General features: G+C 38.6%; 1 protein-coding gene across 4 annotated transcripts in view; it reads left to right on the top strand.

Annotated features, from left to right (window-relative positions):
* The window catches only part of LOC136847512 (Fanconi anemia group J protein homolog), a 924459-nt gene that overhangs the window by 871080 nt on the left and 30828 nt on the right, over nt 1–22551 (top strand). The window lies entirely within an intron of this gene.

Genomic DNA, 22551 nt, shown 5'->3' with positions numbered 1-22551 from the left:
GACATGAATGCACTCTCCTTCGGATTTCGGAGGGGGAAGGGGGTGCTGGGAATGGTGGAGGAGGGGAGGATGTCGAGGCTCGGCGAGAATCATCGCGCCTCAGGCAACAGGTAAAGTAATTCACACTTTAAGAGAGAGAGAGAGAAAAAAAAAGTCTGGACTAAGAGTACTGCCGTCGACGACTTCTCCGTGAGAGAACACCGATTTCGAACCCACGTATCGGACTTCGACTTAGGCTTAGGAAATAGAGTGATATTGCAATCGCGGCGTTTGTAATCGCAGTGCATTTGGACTTCAGATTGACCTTTCGAATGCCTTAAGCCGTTTACGTAATAACACGCATATTATGCTTGGGTACCCGATGGCAATTCATTTTAAAACCGCTTCTCGGTCATGCATACACAGTACGTATCTTAGGAGCTCGAGAAAGCTGGGTAAGCGTGGCACTCGGCGCTACATGCTTCTAGTGCATCTTTCACTGTTTATTTTCTTTCTTATTTCTGTACAGCATTTCATTTCGCGCCTCCAGACTTGTATTTGCCAGGGGCAACCGGAAGGGTTTTTAGGACTCCTGCTAAATATAATTAAAAAGTAGACTTGCAGCAGAAACGCTGTCATAAAGACAGGTCTGGCCTCTTGTGAAACACTTCTGATCGATTTATTATGATGTCATCGGTGCTTCGCGTGGAGAAGAGGAAGAAAAGGAACGAGGAGTAGAGTGTTTCTTGGGTTTTATTTTCGTCTTTTTTTTTTTTTTTTTTTTTTGCCTTTGTTAGCGTGGTTCATTCTTTATCGCTGATATATAATTGTTACTACTTGTTAAGGCTATAGGATGTCGTGAATTGGTATAATTGTTTCTTGTTTAGGCATGGATATCCTGGTTTGTTTACTCTGAGTAGATCATTTGTGTCGGTTTATATATGTATGTGTATATGTATAGTATGTATATATATATATATATATATATATATATATATATATATATATATATATATATGTGTGTGTGTGTGTGTGTGTGTGTGTGTGTGTGTGTATGTATATATGTGGATGTATATGTGTGTGTGTAATATTGTACTTAACATATTCTAGGGTTTTTGCGCATGTTTATGGAAGGAAGTTCGTTTGTTATTTTAAACAGAACAGCAGCGAGTTGATACGTACTGAATAATAACCTCATTTTTATGAAGTTTTCTTCAAAAAATGAATCCGGAAGATTAGGCTGCCTTCCTTCTTACGAGTCGAAAGACTCCCAGCCGCTGTTTTTATATTCCTTTCTGTATTTCATTTACCAAAATTTCCTTGTTTCCTCTTCGAGTGCTCTTCTCCCTTCCGTTATTACCCTCCCCCCCCCGCTCCCTCCCTCTTGTCCAGTGTTCCTTAACATTACTGAAAATAGTTTTTGACGTGATGTCAGTTAATTGTTTTTATACTAAACATACGAAAACTTTTGTTAGTGTGGGTTTTATATTCGTAGAAGTATATTAAAATATGCCTTTGGCTTGTTTTTTGACAGCTTCGCTGTAGATTTTTCCAGTGCCTTAGTGCATATTAATTTTACTGCTAGCTCTGCACAAACTGGCGTCTTCAGTGTCGGGTAGATAATGTTTGTAACCTGCTGTTCGTTTATCGTGTATTGAGCATTGTAGGCCATGCTCATTCAGTTTTGAGTATAATGCTAAGTGTTCTCATCAAAAACAACCTCTCACTGTCGTGTTATAACTTACGAGTTTTCCCTAGGGCCTGGAAAATTTATAAGAAGCTGTTGAAATGAACCCCAGTATTTATATGAACTCCAGTATTTATATCAGTCTTTCGCGTAACTCTAAAGGCCATTCGCTCTGCTAGGAAGGATAGTGGATGCTGTATTTTTTTTTTTGGGGGGGGGAGCTTTGCTTTGTGCTTTCGTAATGCTGAGTTGACGTTCGTTTCAGACATGTGTCTTCAGGTTTCTTTTGTTTGTGCGTGCTTGTGCTTGTTCAGGTACCAGGTACCTTTTCGACTTCTTGCATGAGAACCCCTGTAGCCTCTGCCAGATAGATGTGGACTCCTTTTGCCGACCTAATGCTCCCACAACTACGACTTTTCTGTCAAGGAAAGTCCAGTACCTTTTAACTACAGAGCCTTCCACAAAGGAAGGAACCAGTACCCTGGCAATGGAGGTTGTTAGGTTGGGAAAAAAATCTCACCAGAAAAGTCTGGTTTTCCTTTTTGATGCTTTTCTGGACACCTGTAACACTTCTCTAATGACGCAGGACAGTGCAAAGAGTTTATGCTGTGGGACAAGAAGTCCTCTTATGACGCAGGACAATGCGAAGAGTTCGTGTTGAGGGACAAGAAGTCCAGCCATAGCTTAGATAGTTGGTGGTGATATTTAGAAGCATTAAGTTACTCTCAGATGACTCTTTGCTCTGCTTGCAGTAATTAAAGCTTTACAACAATTTGTTTCAACTGACCTGCGCTGAATAGATCAACTTTTTTCTTTAATTCGTGATGACTCTGGTTTCATTCTAGGGACAGTAGAAGCCGTGGCAGATGTAGTGATATTTTCAGCAGGCCTAAACGGTCTCATACAGATGCAACTCACTCTCTCAGTGAAAGAAAGGATGTGATTTAATTTATTTAATTTAAATAAAAAATAATTAAAAATAAGTAAAACTAATAAAAATAAATGAAAATAGATAAATAAAAATACCCGAATAAATAAAAAATAAATGAAAATAAATAAATAAAATGAATGTAAATAAACATAAAAGTAAATTTAAAAAATAATTAAAATTAAATAAATAATACATAAATATATAACATTGACTAAAAATAAATAAATTTAATAAATTTAATTCCTCTAATTTCCACTCGAGAGCCTCGAAAAAATTTAAAGGAGTCACAAAGCCATTTTGTGTCGATTCTATAAATACTAATTTCTGTATTAAAAACACGGCTTGCGATATTTCAATAAAATTTTATTAAAATGGTCATTAATCCGGTTTCCATTTACGGACATTATTATATTAGTACCTAACTATTTGCAATATAGACTTGAGGTTCAAAGTTCATGTCCTGTGGTTCCATCTCCCTTCTTCCTCCTCCTCCTCCTCCTCCTCCTCCTCCTCCTCCTCCTCCCCTCCTCCTCCTCCTCCTCCTCCTCCTCCCTTCCAACTGATAAGCGTAAACAACGCGTGGATCCGCTAGTAACAAAAGTTGAGTCCGGTTTTCTCTTTGCGTACCATTTCTTCCCTTTTATATTTTCTCTCATTCTCTTTCTTTTTATTACGTAAAGGGCAACTCATAATTAGTGTTTTGATACAGCCCGGATGGTTAGGGCCGAAAGCGACGACCATGTTCTCTGCTGTCCTCTCACGTTAAATCCCCCTTTTTATATGGCACTAACTAACCACTTACGAGTTGCATTGTCCTCCAGAACAAAGCTCCTGCTTGCTTCGCCCTTAAGCTTCGAGTGCAACTTAACGCTCTCATGCCCTTAGAACGCCGCCTTTTTTATTCTCCTTTTTTCATTTTTGCCTTTTTTTTTTCTTTCTATCTCACCCGTTGGAGGAACATGAAAGCGCAAAGAGATAAGGGTAGGCAGTTCGCGGGGATGGGAGGAGGACGGCTAGAACGGGGGCCGGGGGGAGGGGGGAAGGAGACCGCAGTGGAGATGGAGGAGGAAGAGGAGATCTCTCACCCTGTTTGGGGTGGGGGTGGTGGGGATGGGGAGAGCTTTTGAGGGGAGGGGAAGGAGGAAGTGGAGGAAGTCCTCCCGACGACCTATTCTTTAGGATTCTCCAAAAAATGCAGTCTCTCTTTGTTGGAGGAAAAGGCGTTGTTTAAGTGTTGGATACACCGCCACTGTCTAAATAGAAAAATGTGGAACGGCCGTAAAAAGGAGAAGACATTGGTAATGAAAAATCGTCGGTGCGTCTCTTGTTTTATATACTTCTCTTCTTTTTTACCAGTTTACATTGTTGCTACTCACCCCTCTTGGAGCGCGCGAGCGCGCAAGAGAGAGAGAGAGAGAGAGAGAGAGCGCGCGAATGCAGAATTGGATGCTGTGTTCATAGGGCGTATGATTTGGCAAAAAAAAAAAAGATTTTAGTTTTGAATTTATTCCTGATTTGTTCCTGCACGAATTTAGTTTCTTTTGAATATTTACTTATGATTTAGAAATTGCACATCCTTATGTTGACTCCTTTATCCGACCAAACTTTTGCTTTAAGCGCAATAACTGGTTCCTTTGTTTTTAACTCTTAACGAGAGGAACCCGAAACTCTGTCGTCTATTTTCGTAAATAATTTCAGGTGAAACTGTTGTAAAAAGAAAAAAAAATATTGATAAATCGAGGTTAAGGATCCGAGTGAAAACGTGACATTTTCCCCCTCTCTGAATCTCTCTCTCTCTCTCTCTCTCTCTCTCTCTCTCTCTAAAGCATTGCTTGGTATTTTTAGTGGTCAAGTCTCTACATGTGAAGAATTATGATGGTAATGATTATTATTGATGAAAATATTAGTGTTCTTAACGGTATGTAGTCTTTTTATGACCAGGAAATCGAGTAAATGAAACAGTTATTTATTATCGATCGAGGAGGCGAACATTCGCCTTGTTACGTGGAATAATGACGCGTGGACGTCAGAATTATCAAAAACACGACGTGTGGGACATGCACCGGTGAGTGAGTGAGTGACGTGAATGCATGAGAGTGTCTGCCAATATTTGCTGGAAGGGGTATTCCTGTTTACTTGAAATAAGCGTGTGTTTTTGGCCATGCGTGGTACCTTTCGGAATATTTGCTAATGGTCGTTCCATTTGATTCCAAAGGAACGGAAGCGTCTCCAGGCTAGACGCGAAGTTTTTTGTTCTTACTATTCCCGTGGGGTCGGAGCCTCTTCAAAGGTATGGCTTTTTACCCCCAGGGGGCTAGCAACCACTTGAGATGGATTTCAACTTCGCCAAAGAAACAATGTTTTTTTTTTTCAAATGCACTGTTATACTTCCAGGAAAAAACTGACCTTCGAGTTGTCCTCAGCTTATCTATTATTTGCGAGTAAGTTTTTTAGGATTTTTTGTATGGTTCGCAGATTGTAGAATAAAGGAGGACTACTCAGTAACTGGTGTTTTGTTCGATCACATAGCGGTCTTGAGAGATTTTGGGTCTGCCCATTTTCCCCTAGTTAATAAGAATGGCAGAAGTACGCGAGCGAATAAAACCTTATTTTAACGTAAGTATTAGTCATTTCCCCATGTAACGAACGGAATTTGCACTTGGGTGGACAACAGGGCTAACGCTTAACGATCCTCTGTACTTCAGGGCGACTACTTGCGTATAGCATTTGTGTGTTTTATTATTTACCCTTTACTGACAATTTACGTCTTACATTTTCGTTTGTCTCTGGTCCTTGATGTTTGTACGCCTTTGATTTTGCATATTTAATTAATTTTATGTCCGATCTGGATTTTGCCGTTGTATTTTGTCTCTGTAAATTTTTACTTCTGTTTTTATCCCGTTAATGAAAAAGAGTCACGTAAACTTATTGCACATAATCTCCTTCATTAGACGAGAAAGAAAAGAGTATTTGCAACATGATCATATAAATGCGTTTTTTCAGCTTCACAACAGAATCGCGAGTAAAACGTGCAAAGAAATTTTGAGGGATTCATTATCTTGCGAAAATAATTAGGGTTGGGGTCAGTTACTTTGAAGTACGAACAGTATGATAGTTGAACACCTCCCCCACCATCCCTACCCAACTCCTCCCTATTCCCCAACCTAACGTCATACTCGTGAACCAGAACGCTCGAACAAGACCCTCAAGCCTAGGGGGATAGTGCCGTCAGTGCACCTCCTGCGGTGGACTGTAGGCATTACTTAATGTTCTTTGCAGCTTGCCTTCGGCCCCTAGCTGCAACCCCTTTCGTTCCTTTTACTGTACCTCCATTCATATTCTCTTTCTTCCATCTTACTTTCCACCCTCTCCTAACAATTGATTCATAGTGCATTGTGAGGTTTTCCTCCTGTTACACCTTTTTACTGTCAGTCTCCGCTTCAGCACTGAATGGCCTCATAGGTCCCAGTGCTTGGCCTTTGGCCTAAATTCTGTATTCAATTCAATTCAATCGACTCAAGCATATGGCCACTGGAAGGTTCTCTTTCAACATGACGAAGGTGTTACGTGCTTCTTCGTTCAGGCGCTGCCTGTTCAGTGACTACAAACTTTCATCTCGTCCTAATTTGCCACAATGACCATCGGACATTATATGAACAATTACCTCTCGCACTGGACAAGTTCAGGCCACGTTCATACGTGCCATCTCAGTCCAGCCGTCACGTGGGTTTCCAGTATCCAGGGAGTGTAGACACTGCTGGAGGTCGTCTTTCCATCGTCTAGTTTCGTGTTGTCCTTTCATTACCATCCTTCTGGACTGGGTTACTCGAAAGGACTCATAGGACTTTTGGGAGAAAGGGGGGTGGATTCAAAAGGGTACTCAACCTACACTAATAACTTTGGCGAGTAGCGTCCAAAGCTGAACTCTAGAGAATATGACTCAGGGTGAAAATATGTGAAACAATGCTTTATTCATATGATTGTACTGTGCCTTTTCATGCTGTAGGTTCCTTTGATGTGTGTGTGTTTTTTTTTTTTTTTTTTTTTTTTACAAATTTAATCTGCTTGTCTTTTTCTGTCATTCTTGTGGGCGTTCTCGTCACCTTATTCATGTCAGGGTTTCATGCCCCGATTTCTTTGGGTTGTTGTCATCCAATTTATTATATTTTATCTATTTCAACGCTCATTCTTTTGAAGGTTTTCCTGTATATAATATTTTGATGCTATCTCACCACATTGCGAGTTGCCGAGGTTTCATTATCTCAACGAATTCTATTATTGAACACTGTCTCGTGTTCTTGTGTTCTTTTCATTTTCTCGTTATCTTGCCATCACAACACACACTACGATGCCTTGGATAGTAGTACAGGATGAGAAACAATGAGCTGGTGTGTATGTTTGTATGAGTATATATGCATGTGCACACACAGATGTGTATATATATATATATATATATATATATATATATATATATATACATATATACATATATACATAGACAGCGTGTATACGTGTATGTGTGGATGATTATAATCACCTTGCGTGTAACGGCCAAACTCTTCCGTAAAGGAGATAAGTAAATACAGTAATATATCAAGTTCTAAAAAGTGAGGCCATCACCTTAGAAAGAATGAGTGAGGACGCTTAGTTAAGAGGCCCATTACCTCCTTATGGAAAGGGAAGGTTGGTTGGTGTTAGTATTTATGTGGAATATTAATGTGACACACGAGAAACGTAATGGGGTGTGTGGATTGGGGAATGGATGGGTTAAGAGGGGGTGGGGTGTGAGGATAGAAGCGCCTCTCGTGATGGCTAGAGAGAGAGAGAGAGAGAGAGGCCTTCATAGGGGCCCCCTGCAGAGTGTGGGTGTCTGTGATAATGTTATGGAGATTGCAGGTCAAGGGTTAGGTAAACAAACCCAGCGGCCCATCGCCTCCCTGCTGCCCTAACGCCGTCTTCCCAAGCATGGGCACAACGGCGTAACCCCCCTAGAGGCGCTAGTGCCTTTGCATTTCTTTGAAAGCAGAGGAATTCTTTATAGAAGTTTTATGCATGTAACCATCGGTAGGATACCCATTTTGAGATGTGAGTTTGCGTGTTTATATCTTGTGTGGCTTCTTCGATGAGGATATGGAAAACTCGTCAGAATTTTAGTGTTTGTCAGCGTGGTCTCCATACCGCCCTTTTTCCGCAGTGGGAAACTGTTGACAGTCTTGTAGTATTTGAAAGTCTTGCCTCAACAATTTCGTTTAAACAATGGACCGAGTCCATCAGCATCTTCCTTTTTTTTATTATCACGAAAACCCAGATGAAGTGCGAAAATGCTCAATTATAGCTCAGTTCCACAGTTGAGTAGCACAGGTTCATTCATTACAGGTGATTATGGTATTGCTTCTGGGTAGGAGGCGATCGGTAGTTTGTAATAAAACTAACATTTTGGAAATTGTATTGTTTATTATAATCAATGAAAATTTTGCTGCTGTTACATGGCTGCATAAGATTATACTTTACGAAAGATTTTAATTTTTGTGTGTGCTCTGTAGGTGTGGAGGCAGTGCTGAGATGTTGAAAAGGTTTTGTTAAACTCTTCAAACCATCGTTAAAATCACCCAAGGCGCTCGGTTGATTAATTAGATTCCTTGCGTATTAATTAATTGGTCTTTCCGCCTTGCTCACATATTTTTAATAAAGAACAGAGAAGTAAAGGCCATGCTAGAATTTATCCGTAACGTCGTAAAAGTTTAACCAAAGCTTTGATCCATAACTTGGATTTGTCCTGATCGTCTTAAAAAATTCTCCCATAACTTCCTAAGAATTTAATCATAATTTGAGCATGAATTACCCATAACATCACGAACTTCCCCATGACCTCTTAGTTTATCTGTAATAACTTTTCAAAGAGTTGAGCTGAAACCTCTTGAAGTAAGGTCACCCCTTAAATTCCTAAGAATTTATCCATGTAATTGCAAGGTTTACTAGAATACTGCATGTCTTTTTTAACACGATTCTATCCTGTTACTAGTAACTGGTTCGGAAACAGTCAACTTCATTCAGCGGAGTCGAGTCTCGAAAGCGTAATCTTGAAGTAAGGGCATGATCGAATTTTAACGTAAAGTGTTCTGCACTAACTCCCTTGCTTTCCCCGTAGGGAAGTAGTGCCGTCAGTGCACCTCATGCGGTGCACTGTAGGCATTACTTGAGGTTCTTTGCAGCGTTCCTTCGGCCCCTAGCTGCAACCCATTTCATTCCATTTACTGTATCTCCGTTCATATTTTCTTTCGTCCATCTTAATTTCCACCCTCACCTAACGATAGTTTCATGGTGCAACTGCGAGGTTTTCCTCCTGCTACACCTTTCAGACCCTTTTACTGTCAGTTTCAGTTTCAGCGCCGAATGACCTTATAGGTCCCAGCGCTTGGCCTTTGGGCAAAATTCCGTATTCTGTTCTATTGTTATTTCCCTGCTTAATAATTAACATCGGGTTTGACCTTAGTCGTTGGAACAGTAGTTTATAGAAACTAATTAATCGGTCATTATCGGCACTGATGGCCTGAGTAGTCTTGACACCATATCATTAGTCGGTCAGTCGGCAAGTACAAGTAGTTTATTCAGATATAAAGGTACATATTTGATGCTAGCTTTGAGTAGTTAGTATTTATTGTGTGAATTATTACTCTGAGGAGTAATCGTTTATTATAATAAAAAAAGAAGATTGTTAAAATATACAAATCGCAGTGGAGTTTTTCACCGATTTTTTTTTTTTTTTTTTTGCTTGCATGTTTGCCTTTTTGCAAGCTAAACTTTACTCGTATTTGTCTTTAATAAATTACCAAAGTCACTGGAGAATGAGTTCAGCGTTCCCCTTTGCCGGAAAACTCGCGTGTTAAATTTTTTACGTATAAACTTTTGATAGCTTATGTGCGCAGTACCTGGATATCAAGCATTTATATACATACATATATATATATATATATATATATATATATATATATATATATATATATATATATATATATATATACAGTACGTACATACAGACTTAATATATATAAACACGTGTATGTTTGTATGTATAATATATATATATATATATATATATATGTGTGTGTGTGTGTGTGTGTGTGTGTGTGCGTGCGCGCGCGTGCGTGCTCGCTTGCTGACGTACATAGTGTGTGTAATCTGTTTTACTAATCCTTGTGTTAAAAGGCAAGTTAAACCCATCTTTGCCTGGCTATGTATAGTCATAATACATTGTTATCGATATTCCTATCTCCCCAGTAGTAAAAGTAGTAGTACGAATAGCAGAGGACACTTTCGTTGTGTCAGGGAATGTCTTTCGAATACCAGAAAATCAATGGTTTCACCCCGATGGGGGTGAGGATCACGTCGCCGAATTCCTTCCGATTCCAAGTCATTTGAAGGTTTATATTTTAACGTAGTTCGGACCCTTAAGTTTGCAGTGTTTCCTCCACGGGGAGGGAGAATAAGAATCGCTTGACCGTAACCAGCAGTTATAAATCCCATACTATATAATTTCCAACCCTAACTCCCCATATTATTTTATTTTCATCGACTCTTCGTGCCCCTTCGTGGTAACGTCCCTTAGGTCCTTGTTGTCCTGTAGGGTGTCGTGGCTCATCGTTCCCTTCGGAGCACATGTAACCCTTGCTGACACGTGGATTACTTATAACTACAGCCTCCTTGCTTATAACTGTACCCTATTCAGGTGCCTCTTTTCTTACCGGATGACCCCTATTACGCCTCGTCACAGGTTCTCTTTTACCCCGATGAGCTTCCCTCTGATGTGGCTTAAGCTTCGATAATAATTTACTTTTAGGGTGGGTATGGCGGCTGCTCGGACCACCTCCCGATCACTCATAAGGGTGATGATGGCATTGACTGGTAATGGACTCGCTGCCCTTTGCGAATTTCGTCCTGCTTAGGGATGGTCGCGTAGAGGCGATCCGGACGCTGAAATGTAAGGCGAAATGAGCTTTACGAAAGCTCGGTGATGAGGGCGATAACGAGAGTTATGGGGCGTGGGTATTGGCAGGGGCGAGGGAGTGAGAAGGAACCTCTCGGGATCCCTCGGAGTGAGACCGCGTTGGAAAACCATAGGTATAGGTCGTCGGTCAGTTTTGGGAGGCCCCTCTCTCTCTCTGTCTTTCTCTCTTGGCCGATCCTTTAACAACTCATCACGAAAAACAAACATCTCATTGCCTTCAAATGGCACTAAATCGTGTGTCGGGGGCGTTTACGGTTCGTCGCATTTCTATTCTCTCGGCGTGTTCGGGACTTAATCCTTAGGGATGTTAAAAGGGTGCGCACTTGCCTCCCACATATATTTCTCCCTTCGGATTTTAAACCCTCCTCCCCTCCTCCCTCCCTCTGTCTTCCTTACTCTTGTTGGCCCCTCTAGCCATTCCCTTATCTCATACCCTCGTTGGCAGTCTCTCTCTTATTCGCTTACCAGACCGGTTTACGTTCTTATTATTGTTATGTTCAAGTGATTCATTGGGCTACCAGGTGCGTACATGTGCAAAGGCTGGGTCAGTGGTCCGGCATGTCACTGGAGAGAGTTATGCTTAAGTCAGAGGAAAAAAAATTTAAATAGTAGATGATAATGAGGAAGACTTTTAGATGAGAAAAAATAATTTATTTAATTAAATTTCTACTTATTTCTGTAAAAAAGGAGTAATTTTTTGATAAATACCTAATTTTTTAGTTTTAGTAAGTCGCCATCCTCAGTGAATGAGGACCTATCAGATTACCTAGGGAACAGAAATACTAGTTAGTCCTAACTTGATAGACCATGATTCTCGAAAATTATTAGTTTTTTACTGAGGAACTTGCAATGTATACAGACAAATTGAAAGGTTAGTCGTTCATCTGTAGAGAGAGAGAGAGAGAGAGAGAGAATGCCTATGGGTTCTACCTCTTTGTTTCACTTCAGAGAAACAAAAGATAGGAGGAAAGAACTTGAAAGTAATGAGGAACTCCTATAGGTGAGGATGAGAAGCCTGGCTCTTGAAATTTAGAGAGATCTTGTGATCTGGCAGAAGTAAGGGCCACTTAAAAAAAATTATAATTCATTAAAATAATTTGTCAAATCCCTCAGAAGTTTTTGGGTATCTGAAAAAAAAAAAACTGAAGGCAATTTTTTACCAAGAGTAGACCCAACTAGTTCGTTAGATTATTTTAAGGGACGTAATGATAAATGGGTGTGCAGACCAGTATGAAGCTAGGAATCCGAAATAAAAAATTTTGAGTAATCCGTTTCAGTATAGAAGTGACGGGTAAAAGTAGAACTTTTTTTTTTTTATTAAAGAGAACCGTGCACTCAAAGCTTCTAGATTTCCAAATATTGTTTTATGCAGTATTTAGCAACCTCAGAATTGTGTATTGTAATATGTCCTTACTGTTCAGTCTCGTAAATAATATTCGAAACCTTATGGATTTAAGAAAATTAGCATTTTTTCCTAAGGTTTGATGACCAAGTTAAAGTTAGGTATACCTTAGTTTAACCAGACCACTGAGCTGATTAACAGGTCTCCTAGGGCTGGCCCGAAGGATTAGACTTATTTTACGTGGCTAAGAACCAATTGGTTACCTAGCAACGGGACCTACAGCTTATTGTGGAATCCGAACCGCATTATACGGAGAAATGAATTTCTATCACCAGAAATAAATTCCTCTAATTCTTCATTAGGGTTTGATGACCAAAATTAAAACAAGTTTTTCTGAGTAAATTGTGAAGACACTTTGCAAAGAGAAGGCGACATCTTCCCATTAAGTATTTTTTCGGCGCCAGTCGGTTTTTGGAAATGGACGTCAGTTGTTTTGATCGTTCGAAAATGGAGACACGATAAAAGTAGATATGATGAGCAAATAAAAAACCTAACTCTGCGGATAAAGTTGGAACCACTACAAAAACAACTACATTACCTCCTGGTGGAGGCATTAACCCTGATATTGCACATTTTTTTCAATAGTTAAGTACTCCGCTAAAAAATAGGAGTAAAAACTGACAGCGTTCAATGAACAGGGTATCGGAAGTTCGTTATGCTTGTTAATTCACAGTTTGATGGTTTGATTAGCTGTCAATAACAGTGCGGAGCTTTTGACATGTCTAGAAATTATATTTTTTGTGTGTGTGTTTACGTAACGTTAACCGAGTGGTTTTTAACCATGGTGCTTTTCTCGATTCCGATTAGAATGGGCAGCTTTGAAATGAAAACTTCCTCTTTAGTCGAAACCGCATTTTTTGGGGGGGTGGGGAGAGAAAAGGCGAGGAGAGAATTTTTTATAATAATGATGAACTTTCTGTATGCGCGTTAATATTTTTAAGAATACAGTACATATTCATATTTCCCTTTGGGGGGTTAGTGCCGTCAGTGCACCTCATGCGGTGCACAGTAGGCATTACTTAAGGGTCTTTGCAGCGTTCCTTTGGTCCCTAGCTGCAACTCTTTTTATTCCTTTTACTGTACTTCTCTTTCATCCATCTTACTCTCCGCCCTCTCCTAACAATTGATGCATAGTGCAACTGTGAGGTTTTCCCTCATGGTACATCTTTCAAACTTTTTTACTGTCAGTTTATGTTTCAGCGCTGAATGACTTCATAGGTCCCAGCGCTGGGCCTTTGGCCTAAATCCTATATTATGTTTTCTTCTGTAGTCACGTACAGATGTTAGTTACCTCTAGTTCTTAGCAAAAATTTTAAGTTTAGGTTGATAACCCTATTCCCCTTTCCACTCGTGCGGCAACTCAAAAAGGCCGATTATCTATCTACCAAGTAATCATACTGCTTTAGGTCAGCAAAGCATTATGATACAAGTGCAAATCGCTTTGCCTTGTCCAGGAATTGAAACTAGCTCTGTTGCCGATGAGCCAAGACTCCTGACCACCAGATTATGAAGCGCGCGCGCGCGCGCGCGCACACACACACACACACACACACACACACACACACACACACACACACACACACACATGGATAGATAGTGTGTGTTTTTAAAACTTCACGTCCATTACAATATAGATATTATCTTTTACCCTACAGGTGCCATTTTTTTTAATCCATGATTCCTACTTGGGTTTTGCTAAGTTATGAAATTTCGTATGCCACTCATATCTCTGCGTCTGCTTGAAACTAGAGACAAATTTACAAGTATTAATTAATTATTTTACTTTCCAATTTTGGTCACTTCCATTTAAACTATAACATTGATTATTTCCGGTGGAACCTGTCCCCTACTGGCTGTCGGCCTAAGAAACAGATCAGCGCCTGCCTTATGAGCCTACAGAGGCCCAGGAGGACTTAACCTTGTTCGGCATAGGAAAATTATGCATAATCGTTAAGAATATTTCAAGTACTTGATATTAACGTCACCATAAATTGTAGATTTAAAAAAAAAACTTTTTACATAAATTGACGCTCATCATATAGATGGGGTTGATTTGGTCAACGTACTGCCTGTCCCCTTCTCTCTCTCTCTCTCTCTCTCTCTCTCTCTCTCTCTCTCTCTCTCTCTCTCTCTCTCTCTCTCTGTGCAACTCGTCACTCACTCATCTTCCTCCTTCCGCCCCCCGCCCTCTTTTTTTTTATATATTCCCTCTCGTGGCTGTAGGGCTCAGCACACTTTAGAGACCACTTCATCTTGCACGCCCCCGCCCCCTTTCACACTGCCCATCCACGGTAAGTGTGACCGAGTGGGTTTCCTGGGTCGTACTTAATGCCGAAGGGGGGCTATCGGACATGAAGCCCACGCCATCTGTTGCCCAATTTTCGCACTGCCAGGCCCGACTTAGAATTATTGTACATACCATTTTTTAAAGGAGTTTTATATCAACGAAAGAATAGCGGTTATATGAACGTTGTAGTCATTACAAAAAAAAAAAAGGGAAATTTTTTGGAAGTGATTCTCTTTAATTCAGTCAAGTTGATGCCTATGATGACATTTATATTTTTCTCATGAGACGAGTGACATGAAGAAGTGATTTGACAGAATATAAAAAATTGGTAGATAACAACTTCCGCTGAATATTATTCTATGGAACACAAAACCAAAATCCAAAACAACCATTAAAGTATTCCAGTACGGGGTGCTATTTACAAGTCTTGAGTACGTTTGGGGTACTCTGAAAAAAAAATGCGGTTAATAAGAAACCTAAAATAATTGAACGAAAAGTGTGGGGTAAATATATTTCGAGGCTCATTTAAGGGACTTTTCTGATTCTCATTTATATTCAGTATTGTTGGGTGCCATTAGAGGAAAAATGCTCGATTATGTATAGGTGGTTTGTTTTAATGCCTTTAATAAGAATTTGTACGTATATACGTAATTTTATGTGTAATATATATATATACATATATATATATGTGCGTATATATATAATATTATATTTTTTTTCACATGTGCACGTGTATATATCTCACTATGAATATATATATATATATATATATATATATATATATATATATATATATATATATATATATATATATATATAATATATATATATATATATATATGTGTGAATAATATATATTCATCTGTATATATGCATATATATGTATGTATATATATGTGTATATAATATATGTTTATGACGGCTGTTGTGGATGATTAACTGCGCCGGCGGCTGTCTACGATGCAGCAGTTGTAGAATGAATGTTGCAGTCAAAGTACAGAGAATGGAGATCAGGCAGATGGAGCAATGAATGTTGCTATGAGTAGTGTAAGAATGGAAGAGGCTTATTCTTATATGTTTTGGGGTTTTTGGGAGGAATATAATGGATAATGGTAAGATGAGACAAGAAATGAATCACAGAATAGAAAAGGTAGCAGGATATGTGCAAACAGATGGGAAGAGACTAAAGTTATCTAAGAAGGCTGATGTGGGAACATTTGAAGGAATTGTTGAGTCGTCTCTCCTTTATGGAAATGAAGAGTGAATATCGAATAAAATTAAATAAAAAGGGCTTGGGCTTTTAAGATGAATTCTTTGCGTAGTTTATGGAACTTTAGAAGAATTGATATGGTTAGAAGTCTTGTGGTATCACGTGATTAATATTTTAACTTAGGTGAGCGGATGGATCGTTTGTGTATTTAGATGGTTTGGTCGTGTGGAGAGAGAGGGGGAGAAAAGGTGTAGATAGATAGTATGAAAAGGTTTTTTAAAATAAGTTCCATAAGGTCCAGTAAGTGTGAGAGTGCGTGCAAATTTGAAGTATAAATGGCGGTGTATATAGGGATGTTCGACGTACTGCTGACGCTCCTTTTGTGTAAGTGAATGGATCAGTTACTTTTTTGGAAGTTATATGCACATTGGATTCATCCACGATCAGCGGGTAAAAATGAATATGGCAATTAATTTTTTTTTTTTAACGGAATTGTTGTTAACATACTGATATGTGAATGCCTTCATGTTTGTTGGACTATCTTTAAAAAAGGCGGAAGAACCTGGTTCATTAACGGTTATAGACGTGCTTGCTTGGAGAAACTAGAGGCTTATTATATTCGGAAAAGGAGTAGTTTTGATTTTACATGGAATAGTTTTACCGAACTAAGATGTTGCTCTAAGTCTGTATTTCAGGTGAAAATTAATACAATGTTAGTATGAAATTTTATATTAGGTGTCCTGCAAGATATTTCGATATCTTCTGTCTGGAATAAACATTTTTTTTCTGTGCGTCTTGAACATTTATTATCCATTTTGGTCTTCGACAGGCGATTGGCAATTTAAATTGTTGGATAAAAACTTGAGTTCGATTAAAATTTTTTACTCCAGGTTAATCTCTGGCACCATCATTCTATTATCTCATTGAGCATATTCTATTGAAGTTTTCATAATTCTGATCATCGTGTGCATTGAGATCTTTTCAGACCATACAGTCCACCACTTATTATTAGATTTGTAGTCAATTCTAATTTGCTTGCATTTTCTTTGTGATTCGGTGCTACTCTATTTTCTAGAAATTTTCGAATAATGTTCCTTGCCATGTAGTTGAATCATTCATTGGAACGCCAGAATTTCAAATTTTTATTGAGGAGTGTCAGTGAGTATCATTTCATATTTTGTTTCATCTTCATTGTTTCTTTTTTTTAACTTCTTCATTTTTTTTTACTTAGATATAATTCATTTTTTTATAGTGGGCCTCCACCCCGTAGGGGGCTAGTGCCGTCAGTGCACCTCATGCGGTGCACTGTAGGAATTACTTAAGGTTCTTTGCCGCATCACTGCCCCTAGCTGCAACCTCTTTCATTCTTTTAACTGTACCTCTGTTCATATTCTCTTTCTTTCATCTTCCTTTCCACCCTTTCCTAACAATTGATTCACAGTGTAACTGCGAGGTTTTCCTCCTGTTACACCTTTCAAACATTTTTACTCTCAATTTCCGCTGAATAACCTTAGAGGTCCCAGCGCTTGGCCTATGGCCTAAAACTTATATTCTATTCCTTAGTGGGCCTCCGTCCCCATCGGGGCCCCTTGGGCTTGCAGCATTCTGCTTCTCCATGTAGGGTTGAAGCTTAGTTAATAATAATGATAATAATTGTAATAACGACGCAGTGTCCGTAAGTTATATTTCTAGTAAAGCTTAAAACTGTTATCCGGAGTAGATACCAAATAAAATCTGGATCGGTCTTCAAATGATATTAAGGGATAAATATTTGAAATAACTATTGGAAAGCACGTCCCAAATCCCTTTGACATGAACAGATTGATGCCAAAAACGTTGACGTGATGGCGAAATGTAAATGTCTAAATTTAGGCAAGTATAGTACAAAATAATGCACCTAAACGAAACATTACCGTTGTAAAAGGCTCCCACAAATGAACAACGCTGAACCACTGCAGAGTGACTTCATAATCAACCCTCACAGGAGCTTGCCGACAATTGCACCACGACTCCCTTGAACAGAAGCGGCGAAAACAGCCATTTGCGAGACTCAAAGGGGAAAGAAGGAAAAACAAAGTTGATATTTTCCCTCTCTCTCTCTCTCTCTCTCTCTCTCTCTCTCTCTCTCTCTCTCTCTGTACACAGTCGATTCATTCCGGCAAATCACGGGAGGATAGTTTCTGTAATTCCACCCAAATTCCCGCAACATTTTTTGCTCTCCCGAGCGTCGTTTTTTATCGCTTGCCTTTGCGTGATTCCTCTCGGCGAATCCTCTTTTCCTCCTCTCCGGGTGATTATGTCCTCCAACTATGATGATGCAACAGAGCTGCTTACGATTTTTGCACACTGATATGGTCGCTGGAGATTTTATATTTGCCTAATGCCGCTTTATAGTTCACTGCCATTATCTTCTGAAGCAGAGAGATATCAACAACCCTGTTGCGCCATTGTGCTGCCCGGCTTTCTTTTATTGGTTCTAATTTCGTTGCGCTTTTTTTTTTTTTTCGATTATTATTTTTGGTTATAGCCATCGTCGAGACGTGGAAAGTAATGCCTGTTATTGCCTCAGTGTAATTTAATAGCGATCTCTCTCTCTCTCTCTCTCTCTCTCTCTCTCTCTCTCTCATATATATATATATATATATATATGTGTGTGTGTGTGTGTGTGTGTGTGTGTGTAAATATATATCTCTATATATATTGTATATTATATATGTTTATATATATGTATGTGTGTGTGTGTAACCTTAGTCTGGTGATATACAGTTTTATTTCCTTATGACATATAGTAATTAAAAGTCTGATAGTAATTTTCTTTCGTCTTTCGGAAATATAATCATAAATATGTATAGAATTCGGTGGTGCTTCACAACTGCAACACCATGAAATTAAGTTCTTATTTATGTGTTGGATGTGCTATGTGATTCTGTGTTTATATATATATATATATATATATATATATATATATATATATATATATATATATAGTTTTCCCTCATCTTAAAGTTTTGATTAAAATCTGTTCTACTAACAAAATAGAAATCACCGGCTGGAATCAAGAGTTAATGTTATAATGTATGTATGTATATATGTTTGTGGTTATGTGCTTTGTGTACATATATATAAACAAATATTGCATGAAAATATTGTGTAAATGTAATTAAGATAAAGTGAGTTTTATTATAAGAAAATAAGAAGAGCATATATGATAAGGACAAAAAATATGACTTTTTGGATATGGTTAAAGAATGAATGTGGAAGGAGTACATGAGGAGTTGGTAAAATCCCATACAGGGATCACAGGGAATCCGGGGCTTTTTTGTAGGCCTTGGAATGTAGTAAGAGGGGATAACAGCTAAGTAATGGGACGTTTAAATTAAATTTTTTCCATAAAGGGAAATAGATAATAAATGGTATAGTTACATGACAGAAGGGATTATGTGCAGGTGTGCAAGTCGATGGATAGGGTAATCAAAAAGAGAGAAAGAGAGAGAAATAGACTGGTGGTAAAAAAAGGAAGACGTTCTATAGGGAAATAAATGCGAGAAAAAGTTATTGAGCAAATAAATATGGGAACAAATGGAGAGATAGAAGTCATGAGTCGATGGAGTGAGTATTTGGAAGAGGAGAGGCAGAGGTGAATGACATGAGAGTGGAAAGGTTCAGAGCAAATTCGAGATTGCTCCTGGAAGTGACTGTTGAGGATGCAAGGTGAGTAATTAAAGAGGTTGACAGGATTATAAGTGAGAAATTATGATATATGTTGATAGTGCGAGTTAGTGGCTGACCGAGTTGTGTAAGGTGTGTCTGGATGAGGGAAAAGTTTCAAAGGAATGGATGAGAGGAATAATTGTTCCATTCTGTGACGTTGAAGGTGATAAAGGAGAGCACGAGAATGGAAGGGGCATAAATTGATTAGTTTATCACGGATGTTGTTTGGTAGGATTTTGTTTGATAAGGTAAGATAGGCGATAGAAGTATAGATAGGTGAAGAACAGTGTGAGTTTAGACAAGGAAGAGTGTGTGTGTCTCTCTCTCTCTCTCTCTCTCTCTCTCTCTCTCTCTCTCTCTCTCTCTCTCTCTCTCTATATATATATATATATATATATATATATATATATATATATATATATATATATATATATATATATATATATATATCGTTGTTTGAGAAGTTAAGAAATATATATATATATATATATATATATATATATATATATATATATATATATATATAGAAAATGCTGTGTGTATGTGGCATACACAAACCTAGAAAAAGCTTAACGGTAGAATGGTTAGAGAGGCACTGTGGAGGATGCTGATTATGTCAGGTATATAGAAGATAAATTTTATAGCGCATTTAAAAGTTTTTATGATTGAAGCGAAGCATTTGTTAGAATTTTTGTGAGTATGGGGTTTGATGTGATACTGATGAGCCTTTCACTTACGTATAAGAAGCGCCCATTATTAAGGAATTTTTCTGATCTGTAATTTAGTCAACAGCTCAGTGGTTAAATTATATATATATATATATATATATATATATATATATATATATATATATATATATATACGTATATATATTTTTTAAGAAAGCTTTGGACTTTTAAGTCTAAATATTTTTATTTAATTTGACACTTTGCAATACCTTTCATACATTTTAAAATGACTACTGAGATCCCTAATTGATAGAATGCACGTTTGGATGATGAATAACTATCATTGAAAGTATACTGTGAGGAAACGTATCTGTCTCTTATTGTCTGAGTCTTTGTGGAGATCCATAAATAATTCCATATGTTACAACACAGTTTTTATCCCCATTGTATTTTAATATGCGAACCTACTAAATAGTGGCTGGAGTTTTGAAACATTCATGTGACAGCCTAATTTTTCCGCTTTCTAGTGTGAATTTTCAGCACATGTAACTTTTAATTTCATAGCAGAGGCGCTAGGAATGTTGAGTGAAAAATATATGAATATTCTTAATCCAGTTTAGGGTTATTTTTGCTCTTCTGATATTTTCATCGTGTGGTTATAAACCCGTTAAAGCTCTCGATTTCAGTATTTTTCCATTTTTCCAAGTCTGGTGAAAGAAAAGAAATGAATGGTTAGTAACATAATATTATTACCTCACTTGTAACTTAACTATTCAACCTATCATTTTTCAGACTTTTTTTTTATAAGCTTTTAAAGTCGCTCTTCAAAACTAATTTTTTCTCCCGAACGGTTTTGACAAGTATCGATATTTATCCATCACTGCTCATTTATTTGAGAAGTGTGCAGCATTAACATTGATTCATCTCTTTCTATAGCCTTTCTTCCTCGAATAACATCCTTAACACGCTCCAGGCTTTATTCATCATTATTCTGTAGTTTTTTTTTCACTTCTTATTTACCAGTTATTAAACGCTGTAGGTAATCATTAACAGAAGTTAGGTTCTATTATAATTCCCTTTCTCTCCGCACTCATGACAACCAGGCGAATGAATTTCGTTGTTGAAAAGCAACAACACTCGGACATACCATAATAAAGAAGAGCGTGGTGTTGCGGCGTCATGTAAAAACTATCTTCACACATCGTATCAACGAGAGACGCTTATTGAATACGCCAACGTCCGCCTCGCGGCGCCTTTACTCGCCCGCTGTGTGTTTTCTCCCGCAGCGAAGCACCTTTATTGATTTCCGCTTTATAGCATAGACACCCCTAAAAGCTCGCCGCGTGACCCATCTTCTGTTATTGCATTCGGCGATGTCTCTCGCTCTGTCGATTTCGCGTTGGTTAGGCTAACTGCGGTAAATGCAGATGGCAATGTTTTTTCCCCGTGGGATATGCATTTATTGTGGGTCGGAGAACCCCCGGAGGAACGGGGAGGCGGAGGTGATGGCCTGAAGATTTATAAGGGTTTGACCCCAGCGTAAACGAACGCGGCGGGGACTCCCACGAAAACGCAGCGTGGTTCGCGGGAACAACGCTTGCCTTGTACAACACCTGCTTCGTAAAAGGTTCCCAAAATCGTTGGCTTTATTCTGAAGAATTATTTCCAAATATTCCCCCTCGCTTAGGGTTGTTCAGAAGTCGCAAGATAAGCTCATTGTTTTGTAGTTTTGTCGTTGTAAGTATGGCCGCCATACACCGATGTGAAATAATCGCGTGCTGGATCCAATTTGCATCAGACGGAGGGGAGGGGGAAGGGACGTCGGTGAGGGAGTTTCCCCCCTCCCCCATATCAGCCTCGGTTGAAATATCGAAGAACATATTTCACGGTCATAAATTGGCTACGAGTAACTGATTGCAATCTCAGTCATCCCATTCGGTCATGTCATGGTCATTGATGTTGTGCTCTAGGGGAAGAAGGGAGGGTTAGAGGGGGGGGGGGGGGATATCCATCATTTTTTTTATACCATGAAATCTTGGAGGAAGACAGTTTCTCCTACCTTTCTCTCAGTTTCCCATTGCTTGCAACCCTTCTCTTTTTGAAAAATCATTATTCTTTACAACTATTTAATTACATCTTTTCAATTCTTATTGTAAAAAAAAAATTAGATGAAAGCATTCATTGGGTATTCTCTTTAGAAGATGAACATGTGGTGATGTAACGATGCTATAACCAATAGTCGAGACGGCAAGTCCCAACCCTGAGGATGGTACGTAACGTCTCAAAGGTACCGCCTTCTTCTATATTTATAAAACTCAGAGGTTAGAGAAACTAGCACTAGCTGGACGTCGGCAAGTCTAAACCCGGAGTTCATTATATTCCCTTAGGTTCTTCCATAAAAAATGGATATATTGATACACTGTGTTTTATTATATAGAGATTGGCCAGCCCTATGAGAGCTGATAGTCAGCTCAGTGGTCTGGTTAAACTGTTTTAATAATAATAATAATAATAATATATAGAGATTAAAGCTGTAGAAGTCATCACTGCACCTGATAATCTTGAAAACTCGAAACAAATTGCTTAAGTGAAGGACTGTTATGGTTAAAGTGGTTAAACAGTTGGCTGATTATTGTTTCCGTGGCGGAAGTTTGCCGTCTTTGGGTAGTCT

The sequence above is a fragment of the Macrobrachium rosenbergii genome, chromosome 2 (assembly GCF_040412425.1).
Source record: "Macrobrachium rosenbergii isolate ZJJX-2024 chromosome 2, ASM4041242v1, whole genome shotgun sequence".
Classification (NCBI taxonomy): Eukaryota; Metazoa; Arthropoda; class Malacostraca; order Decapoda; family Palaemonidae; genus Macrobrachium; species Macrobrachium rosenbergii.
This window is presented reverse-complemented; position numbering and strand designations above follow the sequence as displayed.